The 5000-nt window shown below is 38.2% G+C and overlaps 1 pseudogene; it reads left to right on the top strand.

Annotated features, from left to right (window-relative positions):
• The window catches only part of LOC143041573 (uncharacterized), a 69656-nt pseudogene that overhangs the window by 19570 nt on the left and 45086 nt on the right, over nt 1-5000 (top strand).

The following is a 5000-nucleotide window of genomic DNA, read 5'->3' as shown; positions in this document are numbered from 1 at the left end:
CTCTTGGGTAAATATGCTAAAAACTGCTCAGAAGAAGGAATAGATATGTATAATTTCATCGTATTTAAGAGAAATAATTGTGTTATGACTGTTGGAAACATTTCTTCTTATCTTTGGTCCAGGAATTCATTATGGCAAAGGAAGAAAAATTAGTTGACCGACATTTACCAGAAGTTGCTGTGATGCTCCGATGTAAGACTTGGAATAAGAAGAATCGGGAAGACGTAGACAGGTCTGGAGATAAAGAATAGAATGAACAAGAGGAGGAGGAGAAGGACGAGGAGAAGGAGGAGAAGGAGAAAGAGGAGGAGGAGGAGGAGGAGGAGGAGGAGGAGGAGGAGGAGGAAAGGAGGAGGAGGAGGAGGAGTGGTAGAAGAAGGAGGAGAAGGAGAAAGAGGAGGAGGAGGAGGAGGAGGAGGAGGAGGAGGAGGAGGAGGAGGAGGAGGAAAGGAGGAGTAGGAGGAGAAGGAAGAGGAGAAGGAGGAGAAGGAGAAAGAGGAGGAGGAGGAGGAGGAGGAGGAGGAGGAGGAGGAGGAGGAGGAAAGGAGGCGGAGGAGGAGAAGAACGAGGAGAGGGAGGAGAAGGAGAAAGAGGAGGAGGAGAAGGAGGAGGGGAAGAGGAGGAGGAGGAATAGGAGGAGGAGGAGGAGGAGGAGGAGGAGGGGAGGAGGAGGAGGAGAAGAACGAGGAGAAGGAGGAGAAGGAGAAAGAGGAGGAGGAGGAGGAGGAGGAGGAGGAGGAGGAGGAGGAAGAGGATAAGGAGGAGGAGGAATAGGAGGAGGAGGAGGAGGAGGAGGAGGAGGAGGAGGAATAGGAGGAGGAGGAGGAGGAGAAGGATGAACTGAGAAGAAAAAATAATAGGACTGGTGAGCATGCTAGGGGGCACGAGAATCAGTTAAAAGGCTCCTTGAATTTGCATGAGCAAGATTAAATTTTCACGTGAATTGCATTTTTCTGCTACACACATTTTGCTGCTCAATCTTCTCCTTGGCTTTGTTCACTTTTTCCTTTCCGCACCTGCCTCTTTCTTATTCCTCTCCCATCTTCTTCCTTCTCCTCCGTTCTCCTTCTTCCCTTCCTCTCTTCTTTCCTACTCCAAATCTCTTTCTTTTTTATATTTGATTTTCCTTTACTTTTCATCCTCTTACTCTTTATTTACCTATTACTTTCCTCTCCCCATTTTCTTTATCTGTTAGTTTTTACATCCCTCCTCTTTTATAACACTTTCCTTTTTTTCTTTTCTTTCCTTTTGACTTCCTTGATCTCCTCCTCTCTTCTATTTCTAATCCCCCTCCTCCTCATGAACTTCTACATCTCCATAACATCTTTGTCTCTTCTTCCCTTCTTTCTTTCCATCTACTTGCTCCTCCTTCTTCTTCCTTCACATTCTCCCTCTCCTTCTCCACCTTCTCTTCTTTTTTCAATTTCTCCTACTCCTCCTAATCCTTCTTTTTTTTATTCCACCTCCCCTCCTCTTCCTTTTCTCCTCATTCTTCTTTTAACTTTCTCTGTTGGATCTTTTTTCCTCCTCTCACTTTCCACTTATGAGATATTGAGTGTGTATGATTTATGCAAATATTACAAAGGCGGAACATGCCGACAGGAGACCTTTTGGTCCATATCTAGGTCGGATGCGAAAAAAAAAATCATAATAATAATGCAGTCGATACATAATGTACACTAGGGATATTCCTACAAATTAGTTACCCATTATTATTTTATGATGAGTCTTCACCTTCTCCTTAAACCTCGTTTAACTTTTGTCCGATTCCGCCCAATTCAGATTGATATTGTTTCCAAGAACAGAAGCATTGAATATCGTCAATGAAATACCAAAGATCTTCTCACCTCCTTTCATCTTCTCGTTCCCTTTTTTCTCCTTCGTTTCTTTATTCTTCTCTTTCTCCTCATTTCCACTCATTTTCCAGCCTTCTCTTCCTCACCTTCTTCCTTCTTCATCTTCTCACCTCCTTTCATCTTCTCGTTCCATAATTTCTCCTTCGTTTCTTCATTCTTCTCTTTCTCCTCCTTTCCACTCATTTTCCAGCCTTCTCTTCCTCACCTTCTTCCTCCTTCATCCTCTTATTCCTTTTCCTCCTCTTTCTTCCTTTTCCTCCTCGCACTCCTTCTTCTCTTCATACTCCTCCTTTTCCTTCTCATTCCTCTTCCTCATTTTTCTCTTATTCCTATTTCTCCTTGCCTTCTATTGTTTTCGCTCTCCATCTATTCATTCCTTTTCCACTCCTCCTATTTTTCATCATTTTCCTCCTCCTCCTCCTCTTTCATCTTCTCTTACTTCTCCTCTTTTTTTCTCATTATCTTTCTCCTTTATTTACTTTTCTTTGTCTTTGTCTTTCTTTGTTTTTCATTGTCTCTTCCATCTCCCCCTCTTTCTCCTTTATCTTTTTCTCCTTCTCTTCCTTCTTCTTCTCCTCCTTCACATCTTCCTCCTCCTTCACCTTCTCTTTATCTTCCTCCACCTCCTCTTCCTCCTCCTCCACTTTTTCTTCTTCCTTCTCCGCCTTCTCTTCCTCCTCCTCCACCTCCTCTTCCTCCTCCTCCACCTCCTCTTCCTCCTCCTCTTCCTCCTCCTCCACCTCCTCTTCCTCCTCCTCCACCTCCTCTTCCTCCTCCTCCACCTCCTCTTCCTCCTCCTCCACCTTCTCTTCCTCCTCCTCCACCTTCTCTTCCTCCTCGTTTATCCGCTTCCACAGTCTACCCCTTCGTGTGACTGTCAAGTTGTATTTCTAGATTTCCGCCACTGGAGGAAAGCCCGTCGCTTGACGGAAACTTAGATGAAGTTCGGGGCCACGAGCGGGAACAGTTTTCAAAGTAGAGTGTCTATGGCTTAGGTAAATGGGCTTGAAACGGAATATTATTTTTTCCACTGTGTTATACGAGTTTGAAATAACGTGTGGGACTTTTTCCTTCTTCTTCTTCTTCTTCTTCTTCTACATTAAGATTCTAATAAAAGTAATTGAAAAAGAATGTATTCATTCAAAGTCAAATGCTGGAGGTGGGAATGTATTCTTATTATTCGGTTCTTATGAAATCTAGTTTCAGGCAGCTTACATGGATTCTTAAGAAGCAGTGTGAGGGCCTTCTATATGAAGAGAAATAATATTAATTAGTGAAATAAAATCCATTTATTGAACTAATTTCTCTTTACCATGTCGACTGATTTTATTATTTTTCTTATTTTCCTTAAGGATATTGAATTTACAGCTTTTTTATTAACTAAAAACAATAAATTAAATTTAATAAGATAAAAGAAACAATAAATGAAAGTAAAAATGAATAGATCAAATTAGAAAACATGAGAAAATAAAGTGAATAAAATAGAATCAACTTGAATAAAATAAAACAAAATAGAATAATATGATATGATATGATATAATATGAAATAGAAAAATAAAATAAAATTAAATAGAACTAGTTAAAATAAGATGAATGATAAAAATAAAAGTAAAAAATTAAATAGAATGATTAGACTGAATAAACTAATGTAAAATTGAATAAAACAGAATTAGATAGAGTAAAATAAATATCACTTATTAGAAGTACTACACCCTCACTGAAATGAATAAGAGCATTTCCCGGCCGACGTTTCATAATTTTCATAGAAAACGTGTATTCAAGAATTTCGAAATGCCTCATAATATAAACATAAACTATGATAGGATTATCACGTAAGCCTGAGTTTACAGTCAATAGACCAGAAGAGATGAAGGTCGGCTGCCCTAACGAGAAACTAATCAGAAAGGATCAAATGTTTTATGCTCATCTGGGAGGGGGCGCATCCACTGTAGCCCGTCATTAGCAAACATTATCATTCTATAAATGTTTTGAAGAAGTACATACGAGATACCTATGACTTTTTTTTCTTATAATAAGCAAGGATTTCTAGAATAATAGAAAAATGAAGTTTATAAAAATGTCACTAGAGTAATGAGTTAATCAAGTTAGGGGTGTAGCTCTATCGAGGGGCTGCACCCACTCTAGCCCGTCATTAGCAAACAATATCATTCTATAAATGTTTTGAAGAAGTACAATCTAGATACCTATGATTTTTTTAATGGTAATAAGCAAGGATTTCTAGAATAATAGGAATATGAAGTTTATAAAAATGTCACTAGAGTAATGAGTTAATCAAGTTAGGGGTGTAGCTGTATCGATTTAAGTTAATCTAGCGTTAGAGGATATTAGTTAACTATGCCTTTTTCATTATCTATTATATGCGACGTCCCCTAAAGGAATAGATGAAATAGTGTTTATAAAAATGTCATCAGTTAAAAGAGTTAATCATGTCAGAGTTACCAATAACTCAAGTTAAGTTAACCTTGCATTATAAAAGTTAGGGCTATAGGTGACTATCTCATTAAGCTTATATTAGCCATCATTAGATATAATTTTAACTTTTTGTATGCCAACGAGTCTATCATGTCAGAGTTACCAATAACTCAAGTTAAGTTAACCTTGCATTATAAAAGTTAAGGCTTATAGGTGGCTATCTCATTACGCTTATATTAGTCATCACTAAATATAATTTCAACTTTGTGTATGACAACGAAACACTAAATACTTTTTACTAGATGACGAGCTTTACAAACTTACTTCTAACTACTGCTAAACTAAAACTAATCTCGTATTTGCGCGTTTGTAGATTAACATTAATTCAAGTTAACTAGAACAATATTTGGACAACAGTTACCTGCGATGATGAAGAACACATAATAGGAATGTGTCTTTAAAATAGATCATCAGCACATGAAAAAATCGGTTCATGGATGGTTTTGCTAACCCTTTGAATTTAATCAACTCTTTTTTTTATTTAAAATATTTGCGATCACATTGAGGCTAAGATGACATTCAATTTTTCGTTGACGATTAATGTCAGACCACCAAACCCTCCCTCTTCCCTCCCCCCCAAAAAAAAAAATCTTCTAATAACTAATTTTGGCTTTGTCTTGATCAGGCTGTCTTTCAAATCCTCTTGTAATT

The sequence above is a fragment of the Oratosquilla oratoria genome, chromosome 31 (assembly GCF_046742065.1).
Source record: "Oratosquilla oratoria isolate Oo_2021 chromosome 31, ASM4674206v1, whole genome shotgun sequence".
NCBI classification, from domain to species: Eukaryota; Metazoa; Arthropoda; class Malacostraca; order Stomatopoda; family Squillidae; genus Oratosquilla; species Oratosquilla oratoria.
Note: the sequence above shows the minus strand (reverse complement) of the source record. Positions and strands in the feature narration are given on the sequence as shown.